Here is a 15,713-nt window from a genome sequence, read left to right as displayed (position 1 = left end):
GGTGGACAGGCAGCCCTGCCAGTGGGACTCTGGTGTGACCCTGTGTGTGGTCAGGACAGAGGCACTTCCAGTTGGAAGCAGAAGCAGCTGTTTCAGATCCAGAACACTCAGCAGAAATGTTGCTGCATCAGATCTTAAGAAATATTAAGGGGTAAGGAACGGAATTTTGAGGATTAATATTTTGTTTGTAGATACCTTATGTGGCATGTTGGAATTTAGGTCTCTTTGTGGATTTGGCCAATTAGCCTTCCTCTGCATCAGCAATTTTATACCTCCCAGGAGTGCTGGGCATAGACACATGCAAGATTGCAAAGATGTCAGAAGCTATCTCGTTAGAAAACTGCTACCACCTGATATAGGCAATCTATATGTATCTAAAACATTTTACATTTAGAACATTCCCAGTCATCTCACCATCAATCCCTCTCCACTGGGGTGAAAATCTACAGTCACCAGGCAGGGGAGCAACGACCTCTCTCTGCAGCATTTGGGTCTTCCTTGTGTTAACTAAACCTCTTACTACTTTAACTAGTAGAAAATTACAGGACAAGCTGTAATCATTGTTTATTATTGTCCACAGGGAGGGCTGCAGCTTTGCCAAAAAAAACAGAAAAAGTAAAAGCAGCAGCTTCAAGTGCTATTCCTGCAACAATCCTCTGGTTAAGAAGCAAAGTTATAATTGGATCACTTGAGCATGGTATGAGGATGTGAGCACACCTGCTGTAACTGGCTGTGAGTCATCACCTACTTCTGCAGGTCAAGCTGTAAGAATTCCAGGGGTACACAGATGTTAGTTAGCCAGTACAGCAGGAAATTCCCCCCAAACGTGCTTATTGTTAACAGCAAAACACAACCACCAAAATGTGAGTAAATACCTTCTAATCTTTGTGTGGTGATGTGATCATCAGGAGGTTACCAGAAGAGGAAAGAAGGGGGGAGACAGAGAGGGGCTGCTGTGGGGAGTTTTCCCATCATGGAGAATGCTGAAGGCAAGCCTGCAGCTCTGGCAACTCAAATGGCTTTTAATGCACACCCAGAGACCAAGGAACATGGAATTGTAATTAGCAGAGAAAATAGGAGAGATGGAATCAGGCTCTATCAAGGGCAGCTTAAGTATAGCCTCCAAAATGGCTGTGTCAGATATTTAACTGCTGTGCATTTTTAGCCACTTATCTGACTTAGTTGTTAGAACACAATCAGCGCTGTGTCTCAACCTCTGGTGGTGATGTCCCTGTAGTTAGGCTAGGGATAAATTTGTCCTGTATGTTCAGGGTAAAGAACTAAATTCCTCTGCTGTACAGACCTCAGATCCCTTGCGTGTGCCTTTCACTTCAGTGAAAGCAGTTCCTGCTTCCCTCTGCTGAAGGCAATAATGTTAACAGTGTCCAACTTATCTCCTGTGATACTGCTGGAATCAGCCACCAGGACAGTTTACAGAGACAGCAAACAGTTGGGGTTACATGAGTGTAATTGAGGGCAAAATCTGCCCTGACATATCCTCGTGCTTCTTAAATAAGGAGATATAATTCCACATGAAATCTCTTGCATCTCCAGGAAGAATGTGTGACTTGCTTCACAGCCGTGTGATTTATTTTTCTGGCCTGTGTTCTGCAGATGAAAGGTGAAGTTAATGTTAAGTAACAAGTTTGCTCTATTTTCAGCAAAAAATGCCTTCATGTTGACTGTGATAGCTCAGAGACAAAGCAGCTTAAACATTTCCCAAGTGACCGAGTATTTTATGAAGAGATACTCAGTCATTTGGCATTCTGCTGGTGTGGTAACTTCCTTACCACAGAGCAACAGGAATTGTAGCTTTGTAGAATGGTTTGGGTTGGAAGGGACCTTAAAGATCATCAGGTTCCAACCCTGCTGCTCGGGCAGGGACACCTCCCAGCAGCCCAGGCTGCTCCAAGCCCCATCCAACCTGCCCTTGGACACTTCTGGGGAAGAAGCAGCATCAGCTTTTTATCTAGCGATCTACTTGGGTTGTTAATCTCACCTTCCAGTGCAAGACCAGTTCACAGTGACTCACACAGAGCCTGGACCTAAAAGATCTGACGGGCTGGAGCCGCGGCGTGGCCAAAAAGCTTCTGCCGGAGCCATAACCCGCTCAGCCTCCTCTGGAGGACAACTCCGAACGCCCGGGCTGACAGCGCCGGTCGCTGCGCACCTGCCGATGGGCACAACAGCTCCGAGGGAAGGCAGCGGCGGGAGCGGCCCGGGGGGCTCAGCGCGGGGGCCGGGCCCGCTGCGGGGCCGTGCCGGGGTGCGGGAGGTGGCGGGGCTGGCGCTCCCCGTTATTGTCTCCGGCCGCGGGGATGCGGGCTGCCCCGCGCTGCCCCGCGCGCCTTCCCCGCGTCCCGGCTGGATGAGCCCCGGGGCTGCGGGCGGGGCGGCTGCTGCGGGGGCACCGGGGGGGCCCTTTGTGGCTCCCGGGCCCGCCCCCCGTCCCCCCCGCCGCCTTCCCCCTATTCTTTTAAATCACTTCCATCCACTTTCCCGATTGGTTCCGGCCTCCTGCCGGGTCACGGGGTGCCCCTCCTCCTCCAATCGGCAGGCGGGATACTAGCATGCGGCTCCGGCCTGGCTGCGTTGCCGAGCGCCCGTTCGGTGCGTGCGTGAGGGCAGGCAGGGAGGCAGGCGGGCGGGCAGGCAGCGGCAGAGGCAGCGCCCGGCAGCCTGGACCCCCAGCCCGGACCCCCAACCCCTCCTCCTTCCCCCCGGCCCGCTCGCCGCCCCGCTCCTCGTCTCCCCGTGACGATGCCCCGGAGCTGCCGCTGCTGAGGCACCGCCGGGCTCCCCGCCGCTCGCCGCCGCCGCCCGGCCAGGGGGGAGCCGCTCCCCTCGCTCCCCTCGCTCCCCGCCCGCCGCTTTGTCCCGGCAGCGAGACGGAGCCGCCGCGGATGGTGTGAGGCACCCGGGGTAGGCGAGCGCCGAGGGGGGCAACGCGCCGGGGGCGGGTTGTGGCGGCGAGGCGGGGGGCGAGGCCCTCCCGGGGTGTCTGTGATCCCGGGGGGAGAAGGAGGGAGCTCCGGGATGAGCGCCCGGGGCTGGAGGCGGGAAAGGCGCGGGGGGGGGTGGGAGAGTCGCTGCCAGACTTGTGCTTGGGGAGGGGGGCTGCGGCTTGTCTGTTTGGGCTCCGGGGTTTGGGTTGGTTGGTTTTGCTTTGTTATTAGCGTTATTAATTTTTTTCCTAGAGTGTTGTGTCTGTTCAGTGCTCAGTAAGGGAAGGGCGCTCGGAGGAAGGTTTAACTTGTTAACCTTTTCAATAAACGTGAGACTGGGAAATATTTAACTTAAATGGGCGGAGAGGACATCGACTTAGGCGGTTAAAAGACTTTTTTAATACCTTATTTCTTATGCGTGGTAGGTGTGGAATTGGGAAATGAAGGTTTTATGCAAATGAGTTGAATCATAACATCTTCTCTAACGTACAAAGGGTGGGTTTGCTTTTTCTTTCTTTCTTATTTTCTTCCCCCCCCCCCCCATCCGCCCATTTCCCTTTCTCAAGTGTGAGAAGATGACCAGAATCAGAGCAGGAGTAGGAGGCAGACAACATTAGAGCCTTCATTGCTGAAACTGGCTGTTCAAGAAATTGCTGGGAACAAAACAATATGATTCATTGTTGAAGTGTCTCTTTCCTGAGATTTGTTTCTCCACACTGCTTGCAGTTATTTTGATTTACCGACTTCTTATGCTGAGTTTTTCCACGAAGCAATAATGTTCTTGGAGAGGAGAAGCTCAGGACATTTTGATGCAATCAGCAGGCTCCTCTCTAATGTCTGTTTACTCCAGAGTTACACTGACCAATTATTGAAATCAAAGGTATCATTGGGCACCAGTGTAGCTGAAACAAGGAGCTTCAGCTGCCAGTTCTTAATGTTTGAATTTAGTAAAAATGCCTTCTCAGAACAAATCTGAAGTAGCATAATTCTGATAGTGTGCCTGGTCTTAAATATGGATTTTAACCACATAAAGGTGAATATTGTGTCAAAAGAAGTAGTTGGTTGTTAAAGGCACATGTCAAACTTCCGTTTAATGTGCACCATTAATATTTTTTTGTTGTAGTTCTGGTATTACCAGGCAGATGTTTGCGTTTTTTTTGTGTACGTTGCTCCCTTAGAATTGAGAAATCAAGGGTGGTTAAGAGAGGAGTGGGAGTGTTTCTATAATAATAAAGGCACTTCTGGTAAATACGTCTTATCTTGGTTTTACTCCTTGAGTTTGTACCATAAACTCTGAGCCGGGGTTGTTTTCAGTGGCCTGGTTTGGATGCAGAGCGATTTTGGAGATGTGCAGTGTGGGCTGATGAGGTCTGGAGGGAAGCGGGGGAGGTGGATGCACACAATGCCCAGGCTCCCAGCTCATTGTTCTTTACACTCCGCCGTGTTTGGGACCGTGGTCTCGCTCAGACATGGTGTCTTTTTCTTTTGAGAAGTGAAAGAGAACGGGAAACGTTTTCTACCTCTCTCTTCCTTCCCCCGAATAATGGCCTTTTTGGTAGACTTGCAAAAAAAGCAAGATTAGTAAATGGGAAGCTAAAGGGCGCCAAAACATTCTGTATGTTCTCTCCTCCTCCCCTCCCAGTGCTGGCTCTGCTTTCACTGTCTGTGAGTGAGTATATACAGGGAGAGGGAGCACATGAGGTGAGACTCGGAAGTACACTCTTTTGAACCTCTCTCAACTTTCTTTCATGTTCTGCCTTCTCTCCCCACAGATGAAAACCCCAGCTGGCTTGAAATAAAAATTGCTCCTCCTCAGGTTTGTGTGTTAGCTTCGGGGTGTTGGGTCTGGAGGCTTGTCTGCAAGGAAAACTGCTGCCAGGGGAGAATGCTTCCCATAAATGTGCTGGGATGGCCACAGTCAAAGGAAGTGTGCAGAGGGTGATTTCATGGTGTGTGTGGTTTCCTTTCTTGATGCACAAGGGCTTGTCGGTTGGGTTATTGAGGAATGGAAACATCTCTCAAAGCTCAGAGAACTTCAGTCCCCCAATGATAGTGAGGTTTGCAGAAGTGGGTGAAAAAAATAACATGTAGGTGTTCTGGAAAAGATGCCAGTGTGCTAGATCCTTTGGAAATAGGCAACAGCAATCTTTGTAGTATAACTGTGAAGCCTCTTGAGTTTTGGTTTCGACTCTTTAGCTGACTTCAGTATGTAATTGGGGTGAATGACTTCACCTTCTGTCCCTGAATAAGATGTGGTGATTGCTTCTGGATTGAGGACACTTTTTGTGTGTGTGTGTGTTTTTCTACCACTTTTATAGCTTTGGTAAGGGATAATTTTAATGTTATTGTTTGCATGAAAGCTATGACTGGAGTCCACAGAGAGGTACAGTGAAATACTTACACTGCCTCTCTGTGGCTTTATGATTCCTGTGGCATGTGAATTTGCACTGTGGAGCAACTGAGAGAGGAATAACTTCCCATCTGGACAAAGCTCTTGCTATCCCTGTGCAAAATGGAAAGCATTTCTCAGGCAGAAAAGCTAAGTGGAGCTAGGAGAGACAGACAGACCTGCCTTAGCCAGTAATTACATAGCTGGATTAACAAATAGTGATTTCTTTGCGGCCAGGGGTTTGTTTTGCCTTAGTGGGGGGTTTGTGGGCATGCAGAAGTCCATCCTGTGGAATTGTGGGTGTAGATTAAGTGCTGCTGCAGCAGCAAAAATCAGCAGCATTCATGAACGTGAAGAGAGATGGTGTGTGTAATTCTTAATGCTGATTGCATTCTTAATGCTGATAGGCGAGAAAAATGGCATTCTGATCTTGTGGATTAATAACTGCCTTTTTTTAATAACATGCTACTTGTAAATTTACTGTCATAGCTACAAAATGCATCCCTCTGTTCTAGCCATACTGGGTGTAGTTGTTTTCCCCATAAAGAAGTTATTTCACTTTTGGGAATGGGAAGAAAAAAAAAGAGTTCTACGAGCATATAGAATTTTGCAAGTGTTCCTGGCTGTGTAATGGCACAGCAGAACCTGTGTTATCCCCTCAGCAGAGCATTTCCTACATGAAGATTGCCTGAGGGTAGCTTTGATTTCATTAAGTGCCATATATGAGGACATTGGAAGCTTCAGCAACATGTTATGCTCTGTACTGCTGGCACAGGAATACAGTACTCAAATTGTAGTTTATTTCTGGTTTAAAAAATTATGACGGTTGGAAAACAATTGGTTATTATGTGATCCTGAAATAAGATGGGTGAGCAACTACATGAATTTAAAAGGGATGGTCAGGGTTGGAGTTAAAAAAAACCCAGACAACTCTAACTTTCTAATGTACAGATTTGTGGGGTTTTTTTTAGCATGGTATCCTGGCTGGACTAACTATTTTAAGGTTCAGCTATTTTTCACTCTGGTTTTGCTCTAGGAATATATTGCATTTGTTTCAGTTGCATGAAGTCTAAACAAATCATCCTGCTTGACTTAAAGGGATGCGTAGGATTTGACTTTAGCTCAGAATAGGCTTAAAATACAGTGTATTTTTTAAAAAAAGACCTATCTTGGAACCAAAACAGAACAAAAGCCCTATTGATTTGAGCCCTGTTTATTTAGTGTGCTCTTTCAAAGCTCTTGAAATGAAGCTTGTGCTCCACTGATGTTAAGTTGGTTTATTGCAGTAGAGAAATTGGAGGGTACGTGAGATTGGCATCAGTGGTGTGAAAGGTGTCAGGAGGAGGTGAGTGTGATTAGATGCAGTTTGGAAATGGCTTTTCTAGCAAGTTGCTGGAAGGAAGAAAATCTTGACACTTCTTGGAGTGATAGGAGGTGTTAGGGAGCAGGATCTACAAGGCAGTATTGTGCTCTTTATGTTGGTTTGCCAGCAGCTTTTTACACAAGCTTTTATAACGTTGGTAGCTGTGCCCAACTGCTCTTTTCAGAGAGGCTGATGTATGAACAAAGGAGCAAACAAGGTATGAATGCTACGCTGGCTCCTTTTGATTTAGAAGGCTACTGGGGCAAGGAATTGCTGTAAGTGACAAAAAAACCCCAACAGATTGAAATATTAGCTGACTATTCCAGTCTCAATAGGTGGTGTTTGGTTTTTTGTTTGTTTTTAATATAAATGTCTGTTTAGTTCACCAAACATCCAGAATGGTACATTGACCTAGAGAAAAGTGAGACTAGCTTGGATGCCAACATCAGTTTTCCCTCCCTGCCTAATGGGGATAATGATGGCCTTTTTGGGTGAAATTCTTAGAGATGTGTGCATGGTGTTTCTTTCAATTCTAGGCATAAAGGATGGCGTTTGTATTTGGCATCTTAATACCCTTAAAAGTGCCATGCTGAAAATGTAGATCAGCTTAGGTATTGTATAAATATGATAGATTTAAATACATTTTTATGATTGAGTTATGGAAAAAATGGGTAATTCTTTGAAACGCTGAATAAAAACAGTAGGAAGCAGAATTTCTTATTAATGAGAAATCACTGTTAAAATTTTAGAAACCCAAGCTTTTGTTTGGTTTGACATGGCTCTTGGTGTGTGGGCTTACACCAGTTCTCCAACAAACGAATTCTCAGCTGGAGGGATGAGGGGGACTAAAAAAGTGATAGGTCTTGTTTGATCTCAGATATCTTGCAAGCAGTAGGTAGTAAATTCTTAGGCTGATACTGTATATTAAACTTACAATCCCACAGTCAGGGGGAATTGCTGATCATGCACATCATGGCACATGTAACCTATATGTATATATTTGTGACTGACGTGAGCTCAGGACACATTAATGAGTTGGAGGAGCATAAGTTGCTGTGTGAGTTACTGAATGTTAGATACACAGTCAGTGTTCATTTTCCCTGACAGCACATGTGAGAGATGCCAGTTTCCTTCACCTGAAGGACAAGTAACTTCAGGCAGCCCTGTTTGCTTCTCTGCTTTAGGAAATGGCTCCGGGCACTTAAAGCAGTGACTGTGACTCATGGGACCTCCTCTGTGCTTTTATACCTTGAGTCAGCAGCCTGTGCAGTGCTACTCATTCCATAACCACCTGTGTATTACACAAACTGACAAATTGTCTTGTTTCAGCTCATATCTTCACATTTTAAACAAAAGATCTTTGTAATGTTGGCAACAGAAGCTCTAGTGAAGAGAGGTTTTGTTTCCTTTCAGCGAGAAACAGTTCAAAGCGTGTTTGGGCTGTGGGAGAGCTAGAATGTGTAGTAGAATGAACAGTAGAAGTTTAGTGTTAGATTTGCAGCTAAAGGCATTGAGTCAGACTTCTGAAGTCAGAGATGAGTCTTTACTGTTCCTGAAGTCACCATGGTCTAGAATCAGCCAAGACTGCACTTTGTTTTCAACCTGAGCACTTAGGATAATGATGTGGTTGGGTTGAAGTGTAAAGCAGATGATGTAGACATGAGTGTATTGGGGTGGTTGAATAGAGAATTAAAACATAATATAATTGTTTCTGTCAAAACCTACTATTTTGGCAACCAGTTTGAAGAAAAATAGCAAGTTAAGTTAGTAATTCACTATGTATTATAGGATGTTAGGGAATCAGAAGCTTTGTGCTAAATATCAGAGATTTAAGTATATGTTTAAGGATTATGAATCTGCTTAAACAAGTGTGTAGATGACATTAGCCTGCTGATACCAACAACCACAAAGTACTGGAATACCTGGTGTTGATGGTAAATGCCTCTATCTTTTCATTTAGAAGTCTTCATCCATTCACTCACGTTAACATGGAAAGTGTCCTGAATATGAAGAAGAAAGTAATGGTACATCGTAGTGCTTTAAGGGTTGTATTTTTCCAAGAAATTACACCCAGTACGAAATCGTGGTGCTGAGGCAATCAGGACTTTCAGATTTGCTTTGAATTAAGAAAGAGCACTTGGCAAGTGGCAAAGTTGTTCATGGTGGCAGGGTGGACACAGACATCAAATACTTTTTCCTATGCCTGTAACTGAAAAGTAGCTCTGAACTTGGAAGACTTTTGAGTTAAAGGGACATGCTTTTCTTTCAAATGTCCATCTTTTTAAATAGCACTGCTGATCTGTTCTTTGGAAGCTTTTCTTGCCCACAAAACAACTTAACCTGTCTCTTGAAATTCTATGTGTGTTCCTTTGTAATTCTTCAACTTGTTTTCCATTCCCCTCTGGCTGCAATAGCTTTAATGCAGGTAGTTCACCTCTTGTTCAGGTGCATCAGCTTCTGTGTGATCACACATCAGTATGATCTAGAACTGAAGAATGAAATAAACTTCATAGTTTAACAATAGTTATGTGTTTTTCTGGTACCTGGTATCTCTGTGCCAGGCTGGTATATCTTGTATAAAAAGGAATGCAATGTCTCCATTACAGATCTTCTAATGAGGTCGGTACAGGAGACTTAAAACACTTAATCCTCATTTGTACAAACTAGGAGTGAGATGCAGGAAATTTAATTTATGTCTCCAAGGTCATTCATTTTCACAAAACTTAATAGACCTGCCTCTGTCTGCTCCTTAAACCACTGAATTATGCTACTTGCCTTCTAACGTGAACCCTTAAGATGAGAAACTTTACCCAATGATAGAATAAACTTAAAGGTATCTAAATTGAAAGATTTCTGTGGGTCAAATGCCCAGCTAGTAACAGCCATCAAGGGAGTTAACTGAAGTAAACCTTAAGACTGTTTTGAGCTGTTAATTTAATTTTCTAATGTATTTTACTTGTAAGACTTTAACTATAGGTTTATTATTATTGCACACACACAAGTTAATTTGATGTTACTGGGAACAAAATTGAAATGGGCATGTTTTTAGTGAAGTAAAACCCATTTTATTTTATTTTTTGACAACTTGCTGTGATTTGCCCCTTGTATCTGTGGTTAATCAGGAAAACCTCCTCCCCCTTCCTTGTATACAGTGTTTTCTCTGACTCAGTTTCCATGGTAAATATTATATTCCCTGCTGCTTAATTCATCTGAGCTCTGGGCAGGAGCTGTGGAAGGCTTTCAGTTGAGGACAGTAGAAAAACTGTTTAAGACTAGCCAAAGCTACAGCAGGGGATTGTTTCAGATGCTAAGCTTTAATTCAAAGGAACTGAGTGAAAAGGGGCAAATGTGGATACCTTGATGATGGTGAATGTTTGGGAAGAAACACGGATGACATCCAGTAATATAAGTAGTTCTCTGAGGGCAGAGATGCAAATAAAACAACCTTATGTGTGACTAAAGGGAATGTGGATTTAGGGCTTGTCTGTGCATAGGCAGTCTCCTGGTGTTGGAGGGAGGTTTGCAATGTATGTCTGTGGATGTAAGTCTGAATAATATTTGGATTAGAAAAGGGTCAAGTCAACTGTTACCAGATGCTCCTGAAAGAACACTTAGGCAGAAGCGAAGTTCCCTTCTGACTTGCTGAAGCAGTCCTGGTTACTGTTTGAGTGTCTTCACCAAAGGTTTGACTTACTGTAGGAGTGCAGCAGGTGAACAGATAGTGGTGAATGTAGTCTGGTAGTCTTAAGATTTATGTTTTTGTAAGGAGATGCTGTAACTATCAGTGAGATCTTTCGATATGTCACATGTCCTTTAGCAGGTCAGTAGAAATTTATGTGGCTTGTAACATATGTATTTTGTACCTCTGCTTACACTTTTTCATAATTATCCCAATTTTCCTGCTGTAGACTTTGGGATTCTACCTTCTGTTATTCTTTTTTGGTGATTAATGGGAGTGTTCAAGGATATGTTTCTTTTTTCATGGATCTCAGTCACTATCACAGCTTACCTTGCAGAGCTGGCTTTGTTAAGCAGTCTGTAAACAATGCATCTGCTCATTCTTCTGGTTGGAAAAAGTAATTTGATTCTTGTTTCCTGCTTCCCTTCATGTTGAATAGACTTAGTCTTTTATTGTTGATTTTTATTGTCTAACTGCATGCTTCTCTTTCCATGTCTGTAAGAGATGAAAAATGAAGCTGGCTCCACTTGTGTTCTCATTGTATGTCATTTCTCTCCGTGCAGGCTGGCTGCAATTAATGAGAGCCCTGTTCTCTTCCTGCACTAATTATTCATCAAATAACCACTTCCATAGCGTTTGTCCCAAAGTACAAGTTTAGTAAGGTGTGGAAAGTAATTACTTTCTTGCATGTTTAGTGAAGTCTTCTGAGTCCTTATAAGCTATATTCACACTTTTACTTTCTAATGCACATGTTAGATATTCTTGAACAGAAAAAAAGACTGTGAGAGATTATTAATGAATGAGGCCTCTTGTTTATAACATTCTGTTTGAAATATAACATTTCCTGTGCTAAATCCCAAAGATATTTCAATTAGGTCATATATATAATTCCTGAAGGTGATACAGGGTCCATCTACAAGTAGACAACAAGAGAGACTGGACAGATTGTGTGTTGTTAACTCATAACAAGACTTTAGATGTCATTGGTTATGCAATATTTGGATTGTGCTCCAGGCACTTGAAAAACCAAACAACAAACCCAACAAACAGCTAAAACAGAACTTGTTGAATGGCCTTGAGCTGAGCAACTCATTGTAGTTATGTTTTTCTGCTTATGAAATAGGTGTGATTATACTTTGTCATTGTTCTCTGGAGGTTGTATAGATGTTAAGCAATATAGAAATGCTATTAAAAAAAAAATCTGTTTACTTTGCTATCTGAAAACGTATGTTAACTTAGTTATATATTACATATTTCTTCTTTGCAATGCTTATGAAACAGCTAGTTAATGCCTTAAAAACAACATGAAAAATCCTCCCAAGCCAGCTTGGTCACCCCCCAAGACAGAGAGATCTTGACTTGATAGCTCAGGAGCATGAAAATCTGTGCTATGGCAATCCCTTGGCTTTCTTTCTATGGTATCTTAGTGTTGGTACAGAGGAACAGTGAGCTATAAAATAATGATTAAATATGTGGTGATTTGTTTATTTTTTTAATGGCAGTTTGTGCTCAACAGTGGGTTACAGGAGCAACAGGTAAACTCTCAGGAGCCTGTTGTTCTACTGGCTTAGAAGTGGCTACATTTCAAAAATATAATTTGAGAAGATCTCTTCTGTTCATTGTGGTTACTTGCACCTTTCCCCCCCAGTGAAGAATGAAGTTCTGCTGGTATTTCACCATGTTAATATTTCAACCCTCTGCTGGAACATAGCAGGGTGATAAGATGTGCTTTAAAAGTATGGATGTTGTTTCAGTGGTGAGTTTTTCCCTATATTGATGTCTGGAGTAGGATCCGTATATTAGGTGGTAAATTTGCATCAAGGCACCAGTGAGGCCTATTCTAGGTGGCTACAGATCATCACTTTTTCGTTGTGTATCTATTAATTGAAGGCATGGCTGCTGCTCTTTTACTTCAAAGTTTGACTCTGATAGCAACTTTGTTGTATCTTTGCATTTCTTGTTTTGTCTTGATGTATCATCTATTTGGTATTACTTATCCATATTAAAGTTAAGGATCTTCTGATAACAGCAGCTGTAGAAAATACCCAGTTCTTCAGTATTGAATTGAAATTATTCTTAGGATTTTTACACACCTGTTCTGTTAGCTGCCAAGTTGGAGTTGTATTAAATTTTCTGCTCAAAATTTTAGAATAAATTTCTAGTTTGCTATTTGCCATGGTTCTCAGAACTATTATGCTACATTTCTTGTCCTGAATCAAGTTTACCTTTAAAATAAGCTTTGTAGGAGTTACTGTTACTTCTTATTCCCTGATTTACTTATTTGTACTCTTAGCAGAAAACATATACCTTTATGCTTTGTAATAGCAAGATGTCTCTAGGTATTACTAATGGAGAGCTCCTATACTTAGTCTCCTTCTTGTTACTAATTGACTATTTGCTCATTCAAGAGAACAGTTCTGAATCAATACTGGAAATACATTCTGAGTAACAGTCTCTCTACCTCAAAGTGATTGAAATTAGGATTTTGCTTTCAGGTGTACAAAGGTGGAGATATAAATGTTGAATGAGCCTTTCAAGATGGAAAGATGTGGTGTCACCCATTAGTAAGCTAAGGAAAGCCAGAAGGTTATTTCCTATGTACATGTTTGCTTTCAATAAAAATATGTTCTTAGAATCTAGCTCAGTAGGAACATAATTTGAACCTCATTTAAATGTGGTTCTTTAAAATCAGTCTGTGGTGCAGTGGGTGTAAGAAGGGTAAAATTCATGTTCTCTCTAGCTTGCTTCCCCCCACTCCCCCAGGTGAGAGGAAAGAAGGGCTCCAGAGAAGAGAATCAGACAAATGAGATTAATACTTGCAGTGTAGAAAACATTGTTCCTTCTGTGATCTTCAGTTTCTGTTTGAAGTCCAACTAGTTCCATTCTCTGTGTGTCTGTGTGTGTTTTTGAGCTTGTATTTCTCTCTAGTCTGTGATTAGGAGAAGAGGTGGTGGCTCTAGTGAGCTGGTGTCTCTAATAAAAGCCAGAATATTCTTCAAACTTTAAAGTAAAACTTGACATAATACAAACAGTTATTGGGAGCGTATCTGGGGGCAAGGAGGTTTCCTTCTTCTCTGAAGTGACTTAGACGTGTGTATGAATATGCCTGAGTTGCTGAATGTGATTTATTTTCCTTCTACCCCCTGCTAGTTTGGGATTTTTTTGGAGAGGAAATGAAGACTGTCCACTGTGGTCATTTTTCACACTATGACAATACAGAAGGACACCAGACTTAAAAGGTATCTTAAAAGTACCATTTCACTGTAGCAGCAGAGCTCTTCTCTTCAGTGTTTTAAGTTCAGACGAATGCCCTAGTGATTAAAAAGTATTTTAAATTTTGAAAGCAGTAGATTTTTGTGTGGAAAGGACCTATTTGGGTAGCATCACTTAAGCATCCCTTGGAGATTGTTGCCTGCTTAGTTCCTTGATGTTAACAGTTCTCAGGTCATCAGTTCCTGCTTGCAGAAATAGGACTTTAGGGGCCAGTCATCCATAGCACAGTTTGACTTCTGTAGCTGTGGAAAAAATGTCTTATGTTTCAGAAGACTGCAGATGTTAAGTGTTTGTCAGAAGGAACTTGCAGAGCATGGTACGTGGCTGATATGCTTGCTCTGGTGACTTGATTAGCTATAAATTTGGGCTGTGGATAAATTGGCTGTCAGGGTGAGCTTTAAGTGTTGTCTCTATAACACAGGACACTTCTATAACACAGGACACTTTTTTTTTTTATACCACTGGTATAAAAACAAACCTGTTCTTGTATGGGGACTGAACACTGCAGAAGCTTGACTTGGAGATTTTCATATTAGTGAGAAACTGCTTAGAGATAAAGGCTGTGCAGAGGGGCTGGCATTTGGGGTAGCCCTGGGTAATGAAATGCATCAAATCATTCAAGAAGAAGGAGCTGATGGATGCTCTTCCAGTGCAACATCTAAAGGGGCTGGTTTCAAAATGTGAAAGAACTTCCTAAGAGCAATAACACCCCTCTCCCTCATCCCTTTAGGATCTGGATATCCATCTAAATTACATTTGTCTGTTATGATTAGTTGAGCCTGTTCCTGAAGAGACAAAGGCTTTGTACAGTCTTGCTTTTTTTGATGATCACTGAGCTTGAGGAAACCCACATTTCTCTGTAGTGGTAACTCATTCAGCTGTGTCTAAAATTTAATGCTTTCTTGTAGGAGGCAAAAGTATTTGTGATGCATTTAGTTCTCAGTGAAGTGTCATGGCTGAAACATGTTTAAAGAAATCTGCCTTAGATTACAAGTTTTAATTTTTCTTGCTTTGCACATTTTTTTTCCCCCTTCTAACGTGGGATTTCTTGCTGTTTCCTCAGTGTGAAAAGAGCTTGTACAGTGCCTTGCATCCTGCCATGGTGTTACCCAAAAGGAGATTATATGAAAAACTTAACTTTTGGGAATGTGCTTCTAAACAAGAAGAATGTCCCAGCTCACCTACACATCACTTCATGCTGTGTGTGTCAGGAGAGTTCATTATAGAGAGAATTCCTTTTGTGACCTCAAACAACTCTGAAGCTCTGCATTACAGAGCTGAAGTCTTTGAGGTGAGAGAGGGAGTCAGGTTTGGGATACAGTTAGCTGCCACTTCTGAATTGGTGACAGGTTTGGTTGTTATCACCACATGAAATGGTAGAGTAAAACTTTGGTCTGACTTGTTCTTGGTCAGAGTGGCAAAGAGCTGGATACAGGTATAAGGTGTGGAGTGTCCATGGTGTGGCCAGTGTTGACCTGACTGGACTAGTTAGTGCTTTCCACAGGTATGAGGCAGTGGCTGGGGTAAAGATAGCAGAAAAAAATGTTTCTGGAAGCTTTCAGGCAGTGTAAAATATTTCTAACTGGGTTTAGGGGAAGGGTAAAGAGCCATGGAGATTATAACTAGGGGAGCTGTGTTTGTGGAAACAAGTCAACACTTTTAACAGCACTATAAAGACCTGTCTTCTGATCAGCTTTTTAATGTGAAAAGAACTCCCCAGTTTGAATTACAGGGCTCTGGTTAAATGATTACTTGAGGTATGTTTAAAAATAGCAGAATCTTTTATGTCCAGTCAAATAAGGTTCTTGGCATTCAAAACTCAAATGAAATCTATGTTGACTTCCATCTAACATCCAAGTGACTCAAATTCTGTTTCTTGAAGGAAAATTGCTGTTTATTTTGGATTAATTCCATTGTAGACTCTAGCAATGAGTAATCTTTTACTGGTTTTTCTTTGGAAGAGTAGGATCCATAACTCTGCAAGCTTGCTTCAGCTCAGCTATTTAAAAGAGGGTTTTTTTTTTAATGCTTATGCAAAGGCAAGTTGTAATTTGTGAAAACTAT

General features: G+C 42.4%; 1 protein-coding gene across 3 annotated transcripts in view; it reads left to right on the top strand.

Moving 5' to 3' along the window:
• The first annotated feature begins 2,827 nt into the window (after positions 1–2,827).
• RERE (arginine-glutamic acid dipeptide repeats) overlaps positions 2,828–15,713 on the top strand; it is a 216,681-nt gene continuing 203,795 nt past the window's right edge. For all 3 annotated transcript variants that reach the window (XM_051637085.1, XM_051637084.1, XM_051637082.1), the window contains exon 1: positions 2,828–2,922. The gene's annotated coding sequence lies outside the window, so the exon portion shown is untranslated. The remainder of the gene's footprint in view (positions 2,923–15,713) is intronic.

The sequence above is a fragment of the Apus apus genome, chromosome 20 (genome assembly GCF_020740795.1).
Source record: "Apus apus isolate bApuApu2 chromosome 20, bApuApu2.pri.cur, whole genome shotgun sequence".
Taxonomy (NCBI): Eukaryota; Metazoa; Chordata; class Aves; order Apodiformes; family Apodidae; genus Apus; species Apus apus.
The sequence above is the reverse complement of the archived record's forward strand: the minus strand, read 5'-3'. Positions and strand labels throughout refer to the sequence as shown.